We start from the raw sequence: 25,638 nt of genomic DNA on the forward strand, positions 1-25,638 counted from the left end.
TTAAGGTAAAATGTTGTTTTTTCAAAATTTCAATAGCTATAGACCTGTCATGTAGGCTAATTTCAGGGCCTTCTAGAGGGAGAAGGAGTGGAGATGGGTAATTAAAACTACCTTCCTAGGACATACTTGAGTCTGTAGATTCATCCCTGAAAGTTTCATTTTCCTAGCCTAAACCCTTCCCAAGATAGCAAGAAGTCAATTAACTAGAATTTTACCAATTCTAGTTTAGCTACTTTTTGACATTTTGGACAGGGGTTAGATTAGGAGAATGAAACTTTCAGTGATGAGTCTACAGATTAATATATGTCATGGGAAGGTATTTTCAAGTATATACCTCCAACCCTTCTTCCTCTAGAGGGCAGTGACCTTTGATGACCTTTAAAAATCTTTTAGAGAAGTGAAACCTTGCAAAATAGATCTTCTGCTTAAATAAAGTAGCCCACAAAAAAACTGTTTTTAGCATTACATCTTTGCTCAATCCTAATTCATGAGTTCCTACAAGATCTGCATATGTGTTTCCTAAATCTAGGGAAAAAACATTGATATGGCTTAAAATTCTACTCAAATCATATTAACTATATTTTCAAAACTAAAACCAGAGAAAATAAAGTGATAACTGAAAACTTGTCAAGTGAGCAATTGTCTAAGACTTAGATTTCAGGAGAGGGTTATCATAGAAGCTTGGCCCCCCAGAGATATTGACCCTGAATTCATTACTGAAAGTTTAATTTTCCCAACCTAATCCCTTTTCATATTAACATAAAGTAGTTGATAAAATTATAGCAGCTCATATAACTGACTTTCCTACAAAGTCAATGTACCACTTGATGCCTTTGTTTGTGTTCTTTATGAATATAATAATTGTTTCTACTTTAAATTGAGATTTAAGCACTTTTTGAGCTCTTAAAAATGACAGATTTTCCAAAATTATGATAGTTTCTGTCATATTTGATGCCTTTTTTATGTTGTTTACAAATATAATAATCACTTCTACCAAAAATTCAAATTTAAGCACTTTTTGAGCTGTTAAAAATGACAAATTTTAATTAAAGTATAACTTGTCACTTGTTTTCCACAAAATAATACTATGTTTTCTCAGTGCCATCTATTCCATCATTTTGAAAAAATAATGCCACATTTTCTCAGTGCTAAAATTATTTATAGTAAGGTCAGGGTAGGCTAGGTTAAAAAGTGCTTAAATTTGAATTTAAGGTAGAACCAATTATTATATTCATAAAGAGCATAAAAAAGGCATCAGGATACGTTCACTTTGTTGGTAAGCCAGTTATATGAACTGCTATAATTTTACCAAGTAATCTAGTTAAAATAGAATTTTCACATTCACATAACTTAGCTAGAAAGAAAGTAAATATACCATTTGATGCCTTTTTATGCTCTTTCTTAATTTGATAATTGCTTCAGAAACAAATTCCATGAAGAAAAATAAAACAGAATCCAAATATGACATTTGTTTTGGTTGCAAATTCAATTTTAACCAAATCTAATGTAATATATCTTTTCTAACCTTAACCAAATATAAAGTCCATGTTATATATTTATGAAGCATTTATTGAATTTCAATTTTAAATGTTGATTCAATATACAGCAAAAGTAGTTTCAACAAGATTGATGCTAACACAGGTGTATAAGCTGTATCTATAAATAAGAGAAAAAATATCATCTGATTCAGGATTGAGTATACCCAGGAATGGTAAGGGCTTGAAATTGAATTTGCAATAGAAACAAATGTCATATTTGGTATACAGTTCAATTGATTTCATATAATCTGATTCAAGAATGGGTAGGCCTGAACCCAGGAATGGTAAGAGCTTAAAATTGAATTTGCAATAGAAACAAATGTCATATTTATTATACTATTCCTAAAAATTCTTCACAGCCACCATCAACACCACCTCCTCTCTCCCTAAATGTGCAAATGTACATCCTAAATTATATATTCATGGTGTATTTTTCTTTTTCTTGATTTTATTTATAAATAAAAAATTAATGTATAAAAAATTTCATAGAAAATATATAATTTGGGATGTATATTTTGTACATTGGGGAGAGTAAAGGTAAAAGTAAAGTTAAGTACTTTTAGGAATGATATAAGTATGTATATTATCAATTTTTAAAGTCGTTTCCAGAATTTTATAATGTTATCTTCTTAGTTGAGTAAGGTGAATAAAACTCATAGGAATGAATCTTGATCCTGAACAATCACCTTGGAGGGTATCTTGAGGTAGCCTACTCATCTTCACTCCTGCCCTCTCTAAAAACATTGGCCTTTAATAATCTTTAAGTATTTGTGCTGCATTACCTGCTCTTGAAGCAAACACTTTAAAACTATAATAATTACTTCAAAACATTGTTAAATATTTGTTAATATCATTCATTAGATGTACCGATAAACTTTACCAACAAATGTTTGTTGTCAAAATTTAAACAGGTACAATATAGGCCTTTCACCTACTCAGTCTTCTCAGCTCTAGGTATCAATATTTTTTCATAGGAGAAAATGGTTACTAAAAATTCTGGAAATTGTTTTACATACTTTTCTTAGTCATAAAAGTATATTGCATCACTTTGGCCTTGCCCCTCTCTTATGGATAAATATATAGTCTACTATTTATTAATTTTACATTTTATATTTGCACCAGTCTTCTCTTCCTGTTGGTTGATTAGTGTTTGTTTTAAATAAGTAAAGAAGAAAACATTTGTACTTTTGTAAAACATGGTGTAAGTATATATAGTGTGTTTTATATTTGTCTGTCAGGGAGAGATAGAGGTAAAGCAAAACACTACACTTATAATGAGTATGATACAGTAAGTATTTAAGATTGCTTTTAACCATTTAAATAATAAGGGTTAAGAGTCCCTTTGTAGGGTCAATATGGAATTCACAAAGGAACTGAATATTATCATATATGTGGATACAATGTATTTTGTTTTTTCATCTGGCCACTTACTGTGAAAGGAGTTGCTCTAGAAACTTCGGAGGGGAGTTACTTGCTTCAAAATTGAAAGTTTTAATCACTTTCAAGAGACAAAAGAAATGGGAGGACAACCAGCCCTCCTCCTACATTTTTTCTTCTTCAGGCCCTCAATCAAACCTGAAGGAAGTCCAAGAAAATTTTTGAAATATCATATTTGTGCAAAAAGGGTTCCAATAACTATGTTTCTGCAGGTGATATGGCTCCAGACAGACCTCAGGGTAAGGTCTGTAAATTATACAGGTTTTCCATTGTTTACAGATAGATTTTGCTATTTGGAAAGGGGGCATGTTGTATCTTTGGTCTCAAAAAGGCTAAGGGTATTAAATTGAATCTTTCAGGGAATGTTATGGGGGATGTTTAACTAAGTCAAAACACACTAAGTGCACCCATATTGTCAACAAAGACATATATGCAATATGTCAAAAATGGTTAAGGAAGTTAATTTGAAACCTTCAAGTTGAACCTTTTAGATTATTTTTATGTTGAGTGGGATATTAAAAAAATATAAGCTAATCACTAAGTATATTGAGGTTGTCAAAAGAGCATATGTGCAACATGTTAGGAATGACCAAGGGTATTAAGTTGAAACTTTCAGAGGAAGCTGAAGGGGATGTTGAATTAAATTAAACATCAAAAGACAGGAAATTAATTTGAAACTTTCAAGACATATTGAGGGGGATTCAAAACTTAATCAAAAGACAGTATGTTCATCCAGGTTATCAGAAGGGTAAATCCACAACATATCAGGGATACCTGAGTTTCTTAAGTTTATTCTTTTAGATTATGTTGAAGAAGATATTATAAAAAAAAAAACACAAAAAAAAAAACACTGAGTATATTGAAGTTGTCAAAAGAGCATATGTGCATTATGTTAGAAAACTTTCAGGGGAAGTTGAACTAAACCAAAGAAATTTCAGAATGTTTTGAATAAAACTAAATCACAAAATAACATGCTCATCCAGGATGTCTAGGGGGTGTATCCACAATATTTTTAGGATTGTCTAAATGTATTTTGTTGAAACTTTCAGAGAATATCAGACAAAATCAAAGGGCTTCATGTGCATCCAGGTTGTCAAAAGGTCATGTCTCCAGCATCCCAGGAATAACTAAAGGTATTCAATTAAAGATCTCAGGGACTGTTCAGTGGAATATTGGACTAAATCATAAGATACTATGTGCATCCAGGTTGTTAAAGGAGTTTATTTGCTATCTCAGGAATGGTTAATGTCATGAAATTGAAACTTCCAGGGAATGCTCAGAAGGGTGGTGAACTAAATCAAGAGACAAAATATATAGACAATATATAGACAATCAAGAGACAGAAAAAAAACATTGGGTCATGAAGATGCCTAGATTAAAGTTTCAGAACCAAGGGATCCTCAACTGGGAAAAAAATCTGGTTGTATTCATTCTTTACATCCTATTCTTGTTTTTTAATGAGGAATGAGAACTCTTTTTAATCAATAAGTTCAAAAGGCATTTATTGAAAAAAAAAGAAAACAAAAAAATGGGTAGAACAAAATACAACATAAGGTGATTTTTATATTGAAATGGTTAATCAATATTTGGGTGCCCGATCCAAAAAATGGGGTAGCAAAGTAGCAATAACACATGGAAGTTTTCAAATTTGTTGGCAGATTTCGTCTGAAAATACTGTTTCTACATATAAATTAATTTTCGCTCAGAGAAAAACTGTCAAAACACAAGTTTTTCTCTGCCATGCAAAAGTGGAGCATCATAGCAGCAATGCTAATTGGCAGTTTTCATGGCCTAGTAAAATTTGTTGGCAGATTATGTCTGAAAATACCAGTGCTTTCAAATCCCTTAGCTCTATGACTATCTACTTTGACTATCCCTTAGTTCTATGACTATCTACTTTAGTTCTGCCTTATGAATGATGCATGGACGGATAATAAATAGACTTATTTATCAACAAATGAACTGACATCATTTTGAAACAATCATAATAAGGGCTTATGCCAGATTTGCTTTTCACTCAATCAGACTATCTGTCTTGGCTTTTTCTTCAATTAGCCATGGCTTGATGCCCAAAACTACTTGATTTTGAATTATAATCTTTGAATTTCTTTGAAAAACTCTTGTGGAAAACCTTTTAAGAGATTAATCTATAAAAAAAACGAGGATACAAAGATAAAATGACTGGATTCTATTTTCTTATATGACTGAGCCTTTCTTTTCTTTTTTTGGTACTCTCTGTTTTTCTTTTATTTAACCTTTTTTTTCTAACTGGGCATAATTTTATGGTGCATACCTTTTCTGACACCAATAGATTTTGCAGGTTAATGCTAATCATAAGTTTTGTCAATCACTAAATGCTTTTAGTCCAAAGGGTTTTTTTCTCTAAGAGATTTTTCCTCAATCTTAGGCAACACAATAGCGCTGCCTAAGTAAAGAACAATGTTGGCATGATATGTTTCTTTTTGGTTTGTTTGTTTGTCTTAGACCAGGGCACTTCATATCAAAAGAGTTGCCATAGAAACTTCAAAAAGGGCTCATCCGATTGGATATGGAAAGAGCTAGTGCCCTTTTTAATAGTCAAAAGGGATTGGAAGGCAATTAACCCTCCTCCAACACCCATCATTTCCTCAAACGCATCCAGTCAAAATTTTAAGATAACCATTTTGTTGAACATAGTTGAAAGGTCTGAAAATTATGTCTTTGAGAATGATAACCTCTCACAGCCATCAGGGCAGAGGTTGTAAGTTGTGCCCTGGGGGTAAATACGGTTCTTATAGAAAATGTTGTTGTAAAATCTTGAAAAAAGGCTCATTCAATTGGAAATTGAAGGGTTAGTTCCCTATTTAATAGTCAAATGTAATCAGAGGGTGAATGCCACCATCAGGCCATCATTTCCCCAAACACTTCTGAAAAAAAAATTCGATTTAGCAATTTTGTTCAACATAGTTGAAAGTCCTGGAAATTATGTCTTAAACATGGTAACCCCCTTCCCCACAGCCCTTAGGACAAGGGTTGTAAGTTATCCCCTTGGGGCATGTTAGGTTTTTACAGAAAGCATTGTCATAGAAATTTTAAAAAGGGCTCATTCGATTGGAGATTTAGAGGAGTAGTGCCCTTTTTAATATAAAATAGTGAAAACATTTAAAATTTACTTCGTTTTCAGTAAAGTCCAAATTATGTTCTGGTCTCAAGAAGCCACAGGAGTTTTTAGCCCTACTTTTTTCTGCTACCTTTGAGTTTATCTCGGTTATTTATTCTAATTTCTGTTCGTTTTGAGTTTCATTTATTTATTGATAACGATTTGTGGTAGTTTTACGCTTGGAAGATTATTTGAGTTTATTTCTGGTCATTTTGGCTAAATGGATCTCTTTACTTTTCTTTTGCAAAACTTGTTTTGTGGAAAAAGTCTTTTAAATTAATTCCAATTCGTTTCTTATTGACATAGTCCTTTTCATGGGAAAAAAATATTTTATATCTTTTCGGTTTCTTTCTAAAAGAATAGATAGTTTTGGCTGCTATTTGTATGTTGGAGAAACTTTTTCTATAATTTTTAACTCTGACACAAACATTATTCTTTAACTTTATAACTCCTGGGGTTGACCTGAAAAATTAAACTTGATATAACTCCCAAAATATTCTGTCTATGTTTTGTGACAACCTGGATGCACTTACATTCTTTTTATTTGTTTGAATTGTAAGAGCAGAAGTAGTAATAGTGGTAGCCCCAAAAGTTTCAACTTGATACCCTCCAGTCGTCCTCAATATACATTTGAGGTGTCTTATTTGCAACCATAAATACAATGCTTTCTGATTTAGTTTAACGCAACATTTAGTTTTAAAATAGAATGGGAAAATTACATAGTTGTGGGGGGTTGACATGTCCGGTATCCCTAAAGACATAGTTGGTGGACTGTTCTAATATGCTGAACAAAATAGATGTCTAAAAATTTTGACTGGATGTGTTCGGAAAATGAACAGGGCCGAGAGAAAGGCTACTTCACCTCCAATCTCTTTTTACTCTTAAAAAGGGTACTAGAACTTTCAATTTTGAATCAAATTAGCTCTTTTACAAGTTTCAATGGTATTTATAGCAATTATGGAGTGGTACTGCCTATAATATTACATATTAGCTCTTTTGAAAACTTGTCTATACACTTTTTTTTTTGTTTAATTGAAACTCCTCCTAAATGCTCCCTAAAACTTTGAATTTAATATCCTTAGTGTCATTAGTTGAGTAACTGTAGTGGTACTATTAAGAGTATCCACATAGTGCCTTCTGGCTAGTTCAAAATTCCCCACAATTTACCTTCGAATGTCTAACTTAATAATATCAGTTGTTTTTCAGATATTGCTTTGTCACCTTTTTGAAAGTCCACATGCTCATAATTTATTTTTTATTTATTTCAATATCCACCTAAATATTCCTTAAGAGCTTTATTTTAATGCCCTTAGTTTGTGCAGCCGCAAAATTTGTAGCAGCATTAGTAGCAGCATACGCATAATAGCTTTGCATAGTAACAGGATGGTTGGCCCCCAGCCCCCCATTGCACTTCCTGGCTGAAGGGCCATGAAACGGAGATCAGCACTGCCGGTTTGGACCTTAAGGGTCTAGTGCCGTCTTACTTACTTACTTACTTACATAATAGCTTTGGTTTCCTTTACGTCCCCTTCAACAAACGTTGAAATTTTCAGCAATACCGTCAACCATTTCTGAAGCATATCTTAGGCGTCTGCTTGACAGCCTGTGTAGGCACAGTGTGTTTTGAATTAGTTCTTTATAGTTTCTACTTATCCCACATTTTTCGCCTAAATATCCTTAGTTTTAATATTAATATTAGTAGTAGCAGTTGAATTAATTGGACTAGCCTAAGATTTAGTGCCAGTAGAAGTAATAGAAGTAGTAATAATAGCAATAGTAGTAGCAGCACGAGTAGAGGCAGTAGCAGTAGAATGCGATTATTTTCGTTTGGTTAGTTCATCATCCCACACGACAAGCCCTGTTATTTTGAACTTCATACACCAAACTTCCCTAAGATATTGCTGTAACACCGTTTTGAAAGCCTGCATACAGAAGGCGTGTTGTGGTTTAGATCACCTTCCTCCCTTCAAATTCCATGAAAATTTCACTCTCATAGTCTTAGGCACAGTTGTAATAGTAGTCACAGTAGTAGTATTGACAGTAGTAGCAGTATTCAATACTAGTAATAGTATTGAATGGCGGTTGTACCACTAGCCTTAGTAATATTAACATATTGCCTTTTGCATCAAGCAAAAGTCAATATCCCTGAACATCCTGATTATCCTTCTCATCAAGTCCTGGAAGTTTCAACTTGATACAATTAGCCATTGTTATACCATTGCTGATAATAAATATTAAATATTTAATTTATAAATATTTAATTTTTTCTAATTATTCCTCTCCCTTTAGCCCCTCAGATGGCCGAATCTGGGAAAACGACTATCTAGTCAATTTGTGAAGCTCCCTGACAAGCCTACCGATTTTCATCGTCCTAGCACGTCCAGAAGCACCAAACTCGCCAAATCACTGAACCCCTCCCCCCAACTCCCCCAAAGAGAGCGAATCCAGTACGGTTACGTCAATCACGTATTAAGGACATTTGCTTATTCTATCCACCAAGCTTCATCCCGATTCCTCCACTCCAAGTGTTTTCCAAGTTTTCCCCCTCCAACTCCCCCCAATGTCAAAAGGTCTGGTCAAGATTTGAAGTAAGAGCTCTGCGACATGAATTCCTTCTAAAAATCAAATTTCATTAAGATCCGATCACCTATTCGTAAGATAAAAATACCCCCAAATTTCACGTTTTCCTAGAATTCCGGTTTCCCCCTCCAACTCCACCCCAATGTCACAGGATCTGGTCGGGATTTAAAATTAGAGCTTTAAAGCACAAGATCCTTCTAAATATCAAATTTCATTAAGATCTGGTCACCCTTTCTTAAGTTACAAATACATCAATTTTCAAAATTACCCCCCCCCTCCCAACGCCACCAAAGAGAGCAGATCCGATCCAGTTATGTCAGTCAGTATCTTAGACAGGCTTTTATTCTTCCCATCCAGTTTCATCCTGATCTCTCCGCTTTAAGTATTTTCTAAGATTTCTGCCCCCCCCCAACTGTCCCCCCAATGACGCTGGATCTGGTTGAGATTTAAAGTAAGAGATCTGAATTACGAGGTCCTTTTAAATATGAAGTTTCATGAAGATCCGAACACTCCTTCGTAAGTTAAAAATACGTCATTTTTTTTTAATTTTTCAGAATTAACCCTCCCCCCAATAGAGTGGATCCGTTCCAATTATGGCAATCACGTATCTAAGACTTCTGCTTATTTTCCCTCCAAGTTTCATCCCGATTCCTCCACTCTAAGTGTTTTCCATGATTTAAGGTCCCCCCAAACTCCCCCCAACATCACCAGATCTGGTCGGTATCTAAAATAAGAGCTTTGAGCCACGATATCCTTCAAAATATCAAATTTCATTGCGATCCGATCATCCGTTCGTAAGTTATAAATACCTCATTTTTCCTAATTTTTCAGGATTACCCCCCCCCCTCCCCAATCACACCGAAGAGAGCGGATCCGTTCCGGTTTTGCCAATCATGCATCAAGGACTTGTGCTTATTTTTCCCACCAAGTTTCATCCTGATCCCTCCACTCTAAGTGTTTTCCAAGATTTAAGGTTTTCCCCTCTCAAATCCCCCCCCCCCTCGCTCCAATGTCACCAGATCCAGTCTGGATTTAAAATATGTGGTTGTAATAGTAGTTGTAATAGTAGTCACAGTAGTAGTATTGACAGTAGTAGCAGTATTCAATACTAGTAATAGTATTGAATGGCGGTTGTACCACTAGCCTTAGTAATATTAACATATTGCCTTTTGCATCAAGCAAAAGTCAATATCCCTGAACATCCTGATTATCCTTCTCATCAAGTCCTGGTAGTTTCAACTTCATACAATTAGCCATTGTTATACCATTGCTGATATGTTCTTTTGATAACTTGTATCTTCATTTGCTTCTATCAAGTCCTGGAAGTATCAACTTGATGCAATTAGCCATTGTTATACCATTGTTGATGTTCTTTTGATAACCTGTATCTTCACATGCTTCTTGAAATTTTCATCTGAATGCTCTTAACATTACAAGTAGCTGCAATAGAACTAGCAGTAGTAGTAGTAAATGTAGCAGTAACGGTACTAGTATCAGCAGTGTAAACATATTGCCTTTTGGTGAGACGATCTTCCCCTTTAAGCATTCTCTGAAAGTTCTAACTCAATACCACAATCAATTGTTGAGATACGCTATTTTGACAGCTTGCATGCACATAGCGTTTTTTTATTTAGTTCAAATCTCCCCTCAATATTGTAAATGGATGAGTGTGGTAGTAGTAGTGGTGGTAGTTTTAGTGGCATCGGTAGCATGCAAATATCGCTTTTTTGATCATATCTTTTATCATCCCTGAATTTTCAAAATTAATATACTGAGTTATTCCGTGTTACACCCTTTGAACAATCCGTATACACATAACGTGTTTTGATTTAGCTCAACTCTCTTCAAAATTCTCTGAAAGGCTCACCTGAGTGCCCTTCGTCTTCTTGGAAAGTAAAGTTCAAACATGCACATACTTAGCTGAATAACAAATACTATGTGTAAACAATGAACGAATCTCCTAACTTACAGCCCTTGTACTAAGGACTGTGGAAAGGTTGGCATCCCCAAAGACACTATTCTTGGACCTTTCAACAAGGTTGATAAAATAGATCTCTTGAAATTTCGATGGGATTTGTTTTGGGAGAACGATAGGCTTGGGAGAGGGAGGGAAAAGCTAATTGCCCCTCCATTCATTTTCACTCTTAAATAGAGTACTAAAACTTCCGACTTCAAATCAAATGGACTCCGTCCAATTCAAACTGTTTGTGACCACCCCTATCCATGAAAACTTTAAATGATCCGGGGCATAACTTACAATCCTTGCTGATTGGCTCTAAAGGATTGTGTCCACCCTAATATGATTTTGGACTTTTGGTAACAAAATGGCTATATCACTATTTCAATTGAATGCGTTTTGGTAAAATAAGTTTTCTGAGAGGGGGGTAGTAGTTATCCATCATGTTTGGAACATAAAATGGAACTAGGACTAATAGATTTTCAATCAAATGAGCCTCTTCTAAAGTTCACATGACAACACCTTCCATAAAAAGAGCTAAGAGCTCATATGACACTTGTGACGAGGCAAGAAGAGCTAAGAGCCAAGAGCTCATATGGTATGAGCTCTAACAAAATTCTAAGAATCAATAGATTGATTTAAAAGGAAAATCAGAGGCTGAATGCCGGTCAGGATTTAAAATAAGAGCTCTGAGTCACGATGTCCTTTTAAATATCAAAATTCATTAAGATCCAATCACCCACTCGTAAGTTATAAATACCTAATTTTTTCTAATTATTCCTCTCCCTTTAGCCCCTCAGATGGTCGAATCTGGGAAAACGACTATCTAGTCAATTTGTGAAGCTCCCTGACAAGCCTACCAATTTTCATCGTCCTAGCACGTCCAGAAGCACCAAACTCGCCAAATCACTGAACCCCTCCCCCCAACTCCCCCAAAGAGAGCGAATCCAGTACGGTTACGTCAATCACGTATCAAGGACATTTGCTTATTCTATCCACCAAGCTTCATCCCGATTCCTCCACTCCAAGTGTTTTCCAAGTTTTCCCCCTCCAACTCCCCCCAATGTCAAAAGGTCTAATCAAGATTTGAAGTAAGAGCTCTGCGACATGAATTCCTTCTAAAAATCAAATTTCATTAAGATCCGATAACCTATTCGTAAGATAAAAATACCCCCAAATTTCACGTTTTCCTAGAATTCCGGTTTCCCCCTCCAACTCCACCCCAATGTCACAGGATCTGGTCGGGATTTAAAATTAGAGCTTTAAAGCACAAGATCCTTCTAAATATCAAATTTCATTAAGATCTGGTCACCCTTTCGTAAGTTACAAATACCTCAATTTTCAAAATTACCCCCCCCCCCCCCCCCAACGCCACCAAAGAGAGCAGATCCGATCCAGTTATGTCAGTCAGTATCTTAGACAGGTTTTTATTCTTCCCATCCAGTTTCATCCTGATCTCTCCGCTTTAAGTATTTTCTAAGATTTCTGCCCCCCCCCAACTGTCCCCCCAATGACGCTGGATCTGGTTGAGATTTAAAGTAAGAGATCTGAATTACGAGGTCCTTTTAAATATGAAGTTTCATGAAGATCCGAACACTCCTTCGTAAGTTAAAAATACGTCATTTTTTTTAATTTTTCAGAATTAACCCTCCCCCCAATAGAGTGGATCCGTTCCAATTATGGCAATCACGTATCTAAGACTTCTGCTTATTTTCCCACCAAGTTTCATCCCGATTCCTCCACTCTAAGTGTTTTCCATGATTTAAGGTCCCCCCAAACTCCCCCAACATCACCAGATCTGGTCGGTATCTAAAATAAGAGCTTTGAGCCACGATATCCTTCAAAATATCAAATTTCATTGCAATCCGATCATCCGTTCGTAAGTTATAAATACCTCATTTTTTCTAATTTTTCAGGATTACCCCCCCCCCCCCCCCCCTCCCCAATCACACCGAAGAGAGCGGATCCGTTCCGGTTTTGCCAATCATGCATCAAGGACTTGTGCTTATTTTTCCCACCAAGCTTCATCCTGATCCCTCCACTCTAAGTGTTTTCCAAGATTTAAGGTTTTCCCCTCTCAAATCCCCCCCCCCCGCTCCAATGTCACCAGATCCAGTCTGGATTTAAAATATGTGGTCTGAGACACGATATCCTTCTAAATATCAAATTTCATTGAGATCCGATCACCCGCTCGTAAGTTAAAAATACCTCAATAATGACGAAGACCACACTGCCTTTCCATAATACAACAACAAAAGAGAGAATAATGAGGACTTTTTTCCCAAGACAGTGAACCAAGAAAACCTATTTGAATATTTCGGCCCTATATCTAAGGGCCATCTTCAGCAAAGAAAAAAAACAAAAAAAAAACAATAAAGCACTTAAAAATAGCCTTGGCATCATTACTTCTTAACGAAAAGTTCGTTAAGAAGTAATGATGCCAAGGCTATTTTAAAATAAAAACAAATGGATTTTTAACTGAGAACTTTTATTGTAAGTGTTTTATTTTTTTTTTCTTTGCTGAAGACGGCCCTTAGATATAGGGCCGAAATATTCAAATAGGTTTACTTGGTTCACTGTCTTGGGAAGAAAAGTCCTCATTATTCTCTCTTTTGTTGTTGTAAAAATACCTCATTTTTCTAATTTTTCAGAAATAAATAACAATTTTTTCATAAATAAATAACAGCTCTGAGACACAATATCCTTCCAAACTTCAAATTTCATTAAGATCTGATCATCCGTTCGCAAGTTAAAAATACTTCAATTTTTCTATTTTATTCGAATTAACGGGCCCCCCACTCCCCCCCCCCCAGATGGTCAAATCGGGAAAAGGTTTAATCTGATCCTTTGCCTTTGGTTACTGTAACCGAAGATTTCCCCGTTAGTGACCACACGCCGCTTCAGTTCCTTATACCCCCTTTGGCTTCTCGTCCTTCCCCAGTTCGTTTTTCTGGTAATAAGCTTCGTAAATTTTTTGATCGGGTTGATTGGAATCCAAATTTTCGACCGCTTTACCAAGAAAGAGTTGGGACTTTAATTGATAAAGTTTATATCCCTGATAGTTTGGATTCAATGGACAGTAATCCTTCTTTGACTTTTAATTGTCTTTATTTTAAATTAATCCATTGCTTAAAGTATGGTGCTGTGGCAGTTTTTCCTACTAATAGGATAAGGTTGGGCCCGCAGAAACCTTTTTGGAGCCTCAATCTTTTTTTGGTAAACTCTAATAAGGCGGCTAAACAAGCGTATTGGGAATGGCGGGCCCTTGGTAAGCCTAGAGACTCGCATCCAGTTTTTTTGCTAATGAAAAAGAGAAAGGCCGAATTCCAAGCGGAACTCTGTCGTCATAATAACCTGGTCATAGAAGAAGCTTCTTCAAACATTGATAACGACAAGGACAAGAATCTCCTTTGGAATGTTCTCCGAGGCAATAGCCGGACTAACATGCCTGATACTAATTCCACACCATCGCTAAAAGAGTGGGAAAATTATTTTTCTAAGTTGTCGACTTCGCACGATTCTAACAGTGTTGTGTTACAATTAGAAGAAAGGTTGAAGAATTTTTCAACTGATTACAGGATTTCTGAGGATATGTTACGTGGAGCAATCAAAAAGTTAAAGGCGCAGTCGGCTAAGGATCATGGTGGCTTATTTGCTAATCACCTCAAACTTGCTCCTTCTTCTTTTTATATTACTCTACTGGCATTTTTCAACCTTTTACTTACTACTGGTTTAGTACCATCGTCATTCTATATTGGCATAGTTACGCCTATTCCTAAGAGCGGGAAAAAAGACTTGTCATCTTGTAGTTTTTGGAGGCCAATTACTAGGGGTTCTATGATTGGGAAAGTGTCTGAGTTGTGTTTGAAGGATCTTCTTGAAATTCTTGACACTGGCTCTAATCAAGTTGGTTTCAAGAGAGGTTTGGGATATGACCACGCCCATGTATCTTTCAGCAAAGTTATTGAAGAAGCGAGAATCTCTGGTCAACCGCTATACGCCCTCTTGATTGATATCAAATGGGCCTTTGATAACATTTCTCATGCATCCGCTCTGCTCACTTTAATCCATGCTGGATTTCCCCTAGCTGTCATACGAGTCCTTCGCTCTTGGTATTCTGGTTTAAAGATCCGTATCTGTCCGAGTTCGTCTTCATCTCAGTCCAAATTAATTCAAGTGGGTAGAGGAATTAGACAAGGAGGAATTATTTCGCCTTATATAGTCAATTCTTGTTTAGCTACTGCCCTTAATTCTCTTTCCTGCTCTTTTGTTTCATTATCTCGAAATCTGTCTTACATTGTATATGCTGATGACATTATCCTTCTAAGCCGGTCCAAGTCTAGTCTTACTTCTAATTTTAATATTTTAATTAATTGTTTAAAAGGTTTGGGCCTTTCAATCAGTTTTGAAAAATGTCAATTTTTTGTTGTAAATTGTTTAGAGGATAATGTCAGGGCGACTCTCGATTGCGGTAATGGTGCTATTTTTCAGTCGTCGCCAATAGTCACTTATTTGGGATTACCTTATGCTGCTTCGAAAAGAGATTTCAAACCAGTCCTGGTTCAGCATGTTCAGATGAAACTACGCAAGGCATTCGGTCTTTTAATTCGTTTTCGGGGTCTTTACCGTCGGGACGTCCTTGGCCGTATTAAATAAAAAAAAACTAATTTTTTTAGCTGAAAGTAAGGAGCGACATTAAAACTTAAAACGAACAGAAATTACTCCGTATATGAAATGGGTTGTCCCCTCCGCAATCCCTCGCTCTTTACGCTAAAGCTTTTAATTGTTTTAAAAAGTAGAATTATGGCAGAGTCAAACTTTAGCGTAAAGAGCGAGGGATTGCAGAGGGGACAACCCATTTCATATACGGAGTAATTTCTGTTCGTTTTAAGTTTTAATGTCGCTCCTTACTTTAAGCTAAAAAAATTAGTTTTTTTTATTTAATTTCTGAACATTTTTGATTTAATGCATGTTTGGTTTTGGCTCTCCGCACATAAATTATTAAAATGTAATTTGTATATTAATTCTTTTTTTTGGCTAAATGACTTTCTCTTTGTTTTGATCAGACGATTTTGAGAAATAAGGGGTGGAGTAGGAGGTCTAGTTGCCCTCCAATTTTTCGGTTTCTTAAAAAGGCAATTATAACTTTTAATTTTTAACGAATGTTTTTATTAGTAAAAAATATACGTAACTTAAGAATTAACTTACATAACAAACTTTCATAATCTTATATTTTTATTATGTATACGAGGGGGTTTGTACCCTCGTTAATACCTCGCTCTTTACATTAAATCGTAAGTTTTGTCCCAATTCTTTAAGAATGACCCCTGAATCAGAAAGGCTGTAGAATAAATAGTTGAAATTACTAAAAATAGTTTAGCATAAAGAGCGAGGTATTTATCTCCTCCTAAATACCTCGCTCTTTATGCTAAAGTATTTTTAGAACCCCTCATATGCGTAATAATCTCTGTTCGTTTTAAGTTTCAATGCTACTCCTTCCTTTCATTTGAAAAAACGTTTTCATGTTTATTTTTCATTATTTTCTTATAGTAATGCTAGAAAATTCGGCGCCCTTTTCATTGAATTTTTCTTCCCCCATGACAGATTCCTCCAAGGAAAGATCCTCCAACATAGCCCCCTCCCCTCAGCCCCACCCCCAAACAAAATAAAATCCCCCTTGAAAACGTCTGTACACTTCCCAATAACCATTACTATATGTAAACACTGGTCAAAATTTGTAACTTGCAGCCCCTCCCCCAGGGATTGTGGGGGAGTAAGTCATTCCCAAAGACATAGTTATTATGGTTTTCGACTATGCTGAACAAAATGGCTATCTCAAAATTTTGATCCGTTGTCTTTGGGAAAAAATGAGCGTGGGAGGGGGCCTAGATGCCCTCCAATTTTTTTGGTCACTTAAAAAGGGCACTAGAACTTTTCATTTCCGTTAGAATCAGCCCTCTTGCGACATTTTAGGACCACTTGGTCGATACGATGACGCCTGGGGAAAAAAAACAAAAAAAAAAACAAACAAATAAACACGCACCACGCACTCCGATCACTTTGACTCATATAAAGGACACTAGAACATCTGATTTCCAATCAAATAAGCCCCCTCCAGAGTTTCTACAACTATGCTTTTCACATAAACCTTATAAGCCCTCGGGGCATAACTTTCAACCCTTGCGCTGAGGTCATATGGAGGAGGGTTGTCATCCTAAAAGACAAAATTTCCAGACTTTTCAACTACGCTGAACCAAACGCTTATATCATGGGAATTGATGGGTCTGGGGGAGCTTGTTGCCCTATATTCACTTTGACTATTAAAAGGGAATAGTCCTTTCCATCTCCAATCGAACGAAACATTTTTAAAGTCTCTGTGACAAGAAATGTCCGGCTAAAAATTTCTATCAGGTTTATTTCAGGAAAATACGAGGAGCAGTGGGGGGGGGGGTATCAACACTCCGATCACTCTGAATCTTAAGAAGAACACCGGAAGATTGAGCCCCCTCCAAAGTTTATACAATCACCCTTTCTATATAAGCCTTATGTGCACCCAGGGCATAACTTACAACCCTTACACTGAGGGTTGTGGGGAATAGTTTCTAGGGTTAGCCAAAAGCGAACATTTAGGAAAGCTAATTACCTTTTTGGAGCGTTGTTGGACCCTGGGATGAGTATTTGAGAGAAACTATTCATAAGCTCTCTGAACATTACACTCTCGGAACATCTGTTCAGAGAAACTCTCTGAACGAAGAATCTTGGTTCCTCAAGGCAGTAAATTACTTATTATGATGATATTTTTTAGACTAGAGTAGCCAAGATCCAGGGTATTTTTATCGCAGTTGTAAAAACTTTAGAAGGATAGGAAGATAAATCTGCGAACCAAGATTAGAATACTGGAAGCTACAGTAATGACACCAGTCAGGCATACAATCTTAAATTGTAAGAAACATGCTTAAATATTACTCGATTTAAAGATCAAAATAAGAAATAATATGAACTCTGGAAATACGGTAATTTCTTTCTTTACAACAGTGAATTTCAAGCTATGATACAAATTATAAAGCTAGTCTATAGTCGATGATCTAAAGTTAGCTGTATATATATATATATATATATATATATATATATATATATATATATATATATATATATATATATATATATATATATATATATATATATATTAAATAAAAAAAAATAAAATTTTTTAGCTGAAAGTAAGGAGCGACATTAAAACTTAAAACGAACAGAAATTAATCCGTATATGAAATGAGTTGTCCCCTCCGCAATCCCTCGCTCTTTCCGCTAAAGCTTTTAATTGTTTTAAAAAGTTGAATTGTGGCAAAGAGTCAAACTTTAGCGTAAAGAGCGAGGGATTGCGGAGGGGACAACTCATTTCATATACGGATTAATTTCTGTTCGTTTTAAGTTTTAATGTCGCTCCTTACTTTCAGCTAAAAAATTTTTTTTTTTTTATTTAATTTCTGAACGTTTTTGAATTAATGCATGTTTGGTTTTGGCTCTCCGCACATAAATTATTAAAATGAAATTTGTATATTAATTCTTTTTTTGGCTAAATGGCTTTCTCTTAGTTTTGATCAGACGATATTGAGAAATAAGGGGTGGAGAAGGAGGCCTAGTTGCCCTCCAATTTTTCGGTTACTTTAAAAGGCAACTAGAACTTTTAATTTTTAACGAACGTTTTTATTAGTAAAAAATATACGTAACTTAAGAATTAACTTACGTAACAAACTTTCATAACCTTATATTTTTATTATGTATACGAGGGGGTTTGTACCCTCGTTAATACCTCGCTCTTTACACTAAATCCTAAGTTTTGTCCCAATTCTTTAAGAATGACCCCTGAATCAGAAATGCCGTAGGATAAATAGTTGAAATTACTAAAAATACTTTAGCATAAAGAGCAAGGTATTTATCTCCTCCTAAATACCTCGCTCTTTATGCTAAAGTATTTTTAGAACCCCTCATATGCGTAATAATCTCTGTTCGTTTTAAGTTTCAATGCTACTTCTTCCTTTCATTTGAAAAAAGTTTTCACGTTTATTTTTCATTGTTTTCTTATAGTAATGCTAGAGAATCCTGCGCCCTTATCATTGAATTTTTCTTCCCCCATGACAGATTCCTCCAAGGAAAGATCCTCCAACATAGCCCCCTCTCCTCAGCCCCACCCCCAAACAAAATAAAATCCCCTGAAAACGTCTGCACACTTCCCAATAACCATTACTATATGTAAACACTGGTCAAAGTTTGTAACTTGCAGCCCCTCCCCTAGGGACTGTGGGGGAGTAATTTATCCCCAAAGACATAGTTATTATGGTTTTCGACTATGCTGAACAAAATGGCTTTCTCAAAATTTTGATCCGTTGACTTTGGGGAAAAAATGAGCGTGGGAGGGGGCCTAGATGGCCTCCAATTTTTTTGGTCACTTAAAAAGGGCACTAGAACTTTTCATTTCCGTTAGAATGAGCCCTCTTGCAACATTCTAGGACCACTTGGTCGATACGATGACCCCTGGGGAAAAGAAAAAAAAACAAAAAAAAAAAACAAATAAACACGCACCCGTGATTTGTCTTCTGGCAAAAAATACAAAATTCCACATTTTTGTAGATAGGAGCTTGAAACTTCTACAGTAGGGTTCTCTGATACGCTGAATCTGATGGTGTCATTTTCGTTAAGATCCTACGACTTTTGAGGGGTGTTTCCCCCTATTTTCCTAAATAAGGCAAATTTTCTCAGGCTCATAACTTTTGATGGGTAAGACTAAACTTGATGAAACTTATATATTTAAAAACAGCATTAAAATGCGATTCTTTTGATGTAGCTATTGATATAGAAATTCAATTTTTTAGAGTTTTGGTTACTATTGAGCCGGGTCGCTCCTTACTACAGTTCGTTACCACGAACTGTTTGATATATATATATATATATATATATATATATATATATATATATATATATATATATATATATATATATATATATATATAAAGTCGAGTGCTCTACTAACAGAGTCACACCTCTGATGATTTAACAAATTTTTTATGTGTTTTATAAGATTTTTGTAGTCCCCCCTGGCACGTACGAGGAGGGGGGGTGAGCTCCAGGCCCGCCCCCCGAAATATTATGTCTTTTATTTTACCATAATATTCTGATACTTTTCACAGAATAAGGGATTTGAAAGATTCGGGCTCCCTTCCTGAGCAAATTCCTGTGTACGTGCCTGACTCCCCCCCAAAAAAAAACAAACAAAAAACTAATTCACAGAAGAAATTCGTTGGATAAGGCCTTTAGTGTCTACCCCTGAGCATTACCACAATGTCGTCTGTGTTGCCTCGTTGAAAATTGTGAAAATCAAAAAGCAAAACTAATTAGTTAAATTTAAAATATTTTCTGCCGCAAAAATTCAGATACCAAGAGTCAATTGATTTCGGTAAACAATTACACGTACACAAGAAATCTAACGTATTTTTTTATCGGGCAACTACTCCCTCTAGACCCCAGTTCGCCCCCCTGACCTCTGATTACCCCTCCAGCTTAAAAACATTTTCTGCCAAAAATGCTGCCAAAACTTCATAATCAAGCATTAAGATAAACAGGTCAGCTTTCCGATAAACTGGTCTTGTGGAGTTTCATGTAACGAATAGTAATTTTCTGACATGGCAACTGATTTTTAAGATTGTCCGTTGAGCAAATTCCGTTGTCAACAGAAGCATTTATTGATTTTTTTTTAATACGCAGTTGGACCAAGTGCAAATTATACATGCCAAGAGTTTTAACTGATCAGCTGTATTCTATTGTCGGGGAATTTTGTTAGAGGCGTTAATTACACGGTAGGGCATGTTGCTTCGAGTTCTAGTTCCCTGAGTCAAACATGATGGAGAGAAGCTACCCCCCCCCATCCCTGATATTCTCTTTTCCCGAAATCCATTCAGTTGCAATAGTGAGGTAGTCATTTTGTTACCAATATTCCAAAATTCGTATAACAATGTCTTTAGGGTGGACTGAATCCCCTAGAGCAAATTTGTAAGAGTTGTAAGTTATGCCCCGGGGCATATAAAGTTTTTATGGAACATTTACGTATAAACTTTGGACTGGATGGAGCTCATTTGATTGGAAGCGCCCTTTTAAACAACCAAAAGTGGATGGAGGGTAATCAGCCCCCTAAGTCTATCACTCCCCAAAAGACATCAGATCAAAATTTTATAGTAATTTTTCAGCAGTGTAGAAAGGTTCGGTAGCAATGTCTTTGGGGATGTCAAACTCCTGTCAGTCCTTAGGACAAGGGCTGTGAGTTAGGCAACTCATTCGTTTGTTACACATGGTATTTGTTATTGAAAAAGGTATGTACATTTGAAACTTACTTTCCAAAAAGATGAAAGGTATTCAGGTTAGCCTTTCAGAGAATGTTGAGGGGAGTGTTGAACTAAATCAAAATATGTTATGTGTATACGGATTGTCAAAAGGGTGTAACACAGGAATAACTGAGTATGTTAATTTGGAAAATTCAGGAAATGATAAAGAACATGATCAAAAAGGAAATGTTTGCCTGTTACCAATACTGTTATAACTACGACAAATACTACTACCACACATTTACAGTATTGAGAGGAAATCTGAACAAAATCCAAAGACGCCTTGTGCATGCATATTGTCAAAATAGCACATTTCTAAAACTGATTTGGGTATTAAGTTGGAACTTCCAGAGAATGCCTAAAGGGGAAGATTATCTCACAAAAAGGATATATGTGTATATTACTGCTAATTCTACTGTTTGTAAGCATTTGTAAGGCTAAGAGCGTTAAGAGGAAAATTTCAAGAGATATATGAACATACAAGCTATCAAAGCTAAAGCACACGCACAAAAAATTTTTGTGTCAGAGATAAAGTATTTGAAAACGTACATAAAGTACATTATCAGTATCTTAAGTAATAAGTATTTTGTAATCTTACTTAAGTATTAAGTAATAAGTACACCCTAGAGTTTTTACTTAAGTACAAGTAATGGAAAATTTTACTGAAGTAGTACTTCAAGTAAGTGACAGCACTGATTTCTTCTAGTAGTGAAGTTTTGCCTGGGATTTTTTATCCAGATAAATAGATACAGTTTTCGCATACTTTTTAATCCAAAAATTTTCCCCAGAAGTTAAATCTCTGTAAATCCACGATTCCCATCAAATTTTCTCTCTGGGCAGTTCATGACGTAACGGCGCGTGGAGTATGAGAAAAGCGAGTAGCAAGAAAAATTGCTTAAGCAGTCGAAGTCTAGACCGTAGTTCTAATTTTGAATTCGAACTGAAGGATTAGTTACCAGTTAACTGAACAAGGCTTTTTTTTCTAGTCGAATGAAGTTGGATTTGTGAACCATGAAGTGGAAAGTTTTGACATTGCTAGCTTGCGTCTATTTACAAGGTTTGTTGAATTTTTAACTCGTTCTAAAGCCTTTTTTTTGGAAAGTTTTTTTTTTGACGATTTTGATAAACAAAGTGTGGGGGAGGAGGCCTAGTTGCCCTCCAATTTTTGGTGACTTAAAAAAACAACCATATTTTTAATTTTTTTGTGCGAACGTTTTTGTTAGTAATAAACATACGTACCTTACGAATTAACTTACGTAACGAACTTCTATATTTGTGTATTTTTATTATGTATATTAGGGGGTTTGCCCCCTCGTCAATTCCTCACCCTTTACACTAAAGCTTGAATTTTATCCCAAATCCTTAAGAATGACCCCTGAATCACAAAGGTCGTAGAATAAATAGTTGAAATTACTAAAAATACTTTAGGGTAAAGAGCAAGGTATTGTGGAGGGGAAAACCTTGTTATATACGTAATATTTTATGTTCTTTTTAAGTTTTAATGCTAGGCTAATCATTACTTCCAGGTGAAAAAAGTTTTATTTATTTTTTCATTGTTTCTTTTTAAATAATGCTAGAAAACCCTGCGCACCCTACATGGAAATTCTCTTCTTTCATGATAAGTTCCTCCATGGAAAGATCCTCCCACGTAACCCTATCCCCCGATCGACTCCCACTCCAACGCGAAAAAGTCCCCCAGAAAACTTCGGTCAATGTTGGTATTACCTGAACGATTGTTTTGGGTCATGAAACTATTTTTAATAGATGCATGTTGACTTTTTGAACATCTTTTCTCTCTTGCAAAACTACCGCAAACTCGCCATTATGGAATTATTATATATTTGCACATTAGGGGGGTGGGGTGGAAAGCATAGCATATATTAAATACAGCAATGGTTAGTTTACGCATTTAATATATGCTATGCTTTTTTTTGCTTACGCTAAATCAAAAACAAGTGACAGGTGACAGATTACATTGGACTTGAATAATTTGGGCTATATATTTAAACATTAAGTGGGGGTGCCCATAAGCTGAATAGAAATATGGGAATAAAATAGTCTGAATAGAATAAAAATAGGGGCAGTATGCATGTTATATGGCCTGAAATGTTCTTTAATGACTTTTTGAGAGTCGAGTGACCATATTTTACTTTTTGGGAGCTTGAAATCCCTCGCAAAATCAAGACAAGTTTTTTGAAATTTCTGTTAGATCAGTTGCAATCTTACTAATATTTCATCCGAAACCGCAATTTGGATAAACTTTGAATTTTACTGACAATTGGTTTCTTGTTTCTGTTCGGAAAAATAAATCGTATAGTTTAGTATTCACATACAACATTAAATTGTACTTTTTCCATCAGTGTTTATTAAGGTTTTCCATTGGGATGAATTTTATTTTGATAAATAAATCTGGAATGTAATTTTTTTCTGTTCTTTTTTCAATACCTTTAGATATCCGTGGGATTCCTGTCATTTTCCAGGGAGAGCCCTAGGGTCCCCGAAAATGAAATCCTAGGGAGAGTCAGAACACTAGTACACATTAATTCCAGAAATTGAGGTCATAAGCGTATAATGAGGATGCACCCCCCCCCCACACACAAAAAATAAAAAAATAAGGTTTTTTCAATTTTGTCCTAACATACCAAAATGTTGAATCCCCTTTTGAAACCTTCGCAGACACGTTCATGTTTTAGTGATTCCTTAAGTCATCAAAATGTCAAAAAAAGATTGACTAACATTTACGAGGAAAAATACTTGTCTGTTAAACGAAACGCACTCAAGAATTACGCTGGGTAAGATCTGACAGAAAAACCTGTTTGCCTCTCTGGGATAGGTTATGATTTGCTTATTTTGAGTGAGAAAAACTTTGATATAGGCCTATCTATATTTTAATTAAATATTTAATATTTACAAAAGGGTTGGGGTTAGATATTTAACATAATGCGTTCTACGTGGCCTGATTTCCATAATTCTTTGTCGTAGTTTCCATAATTTTGTTTCTACAATTTTATATTATCACTATGTTTTAATATATTTCGTTAGCATTAATTCAACTCCACTTTTTGGATGTGTTTTGTTTAATAGACAAGCAAATGTAATGTGTGTTTGGGGATAGTTTAACCACTAAAACAGGCAAATTAAAAAAATTATGGATTTCATACTGTAGCACGTTCTTTTCCCTTAATTAAGTTAAATCAAATGTTCTCCTATTTTAAATTGTGAAGAGGCTAAGTCCCCAGGAAATTCCGCCTTAATTGAAGTAGAAAATCCCTTCTCAATTTTAAACATCACTTACGCCACTAGTCTCCGGGTTGTCTATCGTTACATATCCAGGTTTTTATATGACAACAGGTTTTTATTCTAAATATAGGTGCTTAGGTGACTTTCTTTGACGGAAATGTTGTCATGCCTGAATCAGCAAACTTTAATTTCTCACGTAGGCAGTCGGGAAAGGCCATATTAACTGGAATCTGGTGGCAAAAGTTTGTGTTGGAAATTAATTTGTAATTTATTATTATATTTTAAATAATAACGAACATATAACAAACTTATAAAATAAATTTATGTAACTTACGATAAATTTATTTATTTGTAACTTACAATAACCTTCTATATTTGTGTATTTTTATTACTTATATGAAGGGGATCGCCCCCTCGTCAATGCCTCGCTCTTCGCACTGAAGCTTGAATTTTGTCCCAAATTTCTAAAAATGACCCCTGAATCACAAAGGCCTTAGAATAAATAGTTGAAATTACTAAAAATACTTTAGCGTAAAGAGCAAGGTATTGTGGAGGAGACGAACCCCCTTATACACGTAATATTTTATGTTCGTTTTAAGTTTTAATGCTGCTCATTACTTCCAGTTGAAAAAAATTATTTATTTTCTCATTGTTTTATTTTTTGAATAATGCTAGAAAATCTCGCATCCCCTTCATGGAAATTCTCTTCCTTCATGAAAAATTCCTCCATGGAAAGATCCTCCTACGTAAACTCCTCCCTGCTACCCACCCCCATCCTGACGCGAAAAAGTCCCTCTGAAAACATCTCTACACTTCATAATTAACAATTGCTATATGTAAACAATGGTCAAAGTTTGTAACTTACAGCCCCTCCCTCGGGGACTGTGGGTGATTAAGTCGTCGCAAAAGACATAGCTATTATGTTTTCGGCTAAGCTGAACAGAATGGCTATCTCAAAATTTAGATCCGGTTACTTTGGGGGAAAAATGTGCATGGGAGGGGGCCTAGGTGCCCTTATTTTTTATTACTTTAAAAGGGCACTAGAACTTTCAATTTCCGTCAAAATGAGTCCTCTCGCGATATTTTAGGGCAACTGGGTTTGATACGATCACCCTTGGAAAAAAAAATATAAACACGGATCCGTGATTTGTCTTCTGGCAAAAAATACAAAATTCAAAATTTTCTTGATAGAAGTTTGAAACTTCTACATTAGGGTTCTCTAATACGCTGAATCTGATAGTGTGATTTTCGTTAATATTCTATGACTTTTAGGGGATGTTTCCCCCTATTTTCTAAAATACGACAAATTTTCTCAGGCTCGCAACTTTTGATGGGTTAGACTAAACTTGATGAAACTTATATATTTAAAAT

At 35.4% G+C, this 25,638-nt stretch overlaps 1 protein-coding gene across 9 annotated transcripts in view; it reads left to right on the forward strand.

Annotated features, from left to right (window-relative positions):
* LOC136029430 (uncharacterized) overlaps positions 1-25,638 on the forward strand; it is a 157,134-nt gene that overhangs the window by 51,096 nt on the left and 80,400 nt on the right. For 3 of the 9 annotated variants that reach the window (XR_010618037.1, XR_010618038.1, XR_010618034.1), the window contains exon 2: positions 22,014-22,084. The exons of 4 other annotated variants lie outside the window; for them this stretch is intronic. The gene's annotated coding sequence lies outside the window, so the exon portion shown is untranslated. Of the gene's footprint in view, positions 1-4,024; positions 4,109-22,013; positions 22,085-25,638 lie in introns of all 9 variants that reach the window. 2 more of the 9 variants (XR_010618039.1, XR_010618036.1) reach the window with 1 other exon arrangement.

Source organism: Artemia franciscana, chromosome 7 (assembly GCF_032884065.1).
Source record: "Artemia franciscana chromosome 7, ASM3288406v1, whole genome shotgun sequence".
NCBI classification, from domain to species: domain Eukaryota; kingdom Metazoa; phylum Arthropoda; class Branchiopoda; order Anostraca; family Artemiidae; genus Artemia; species Artemia franciscana.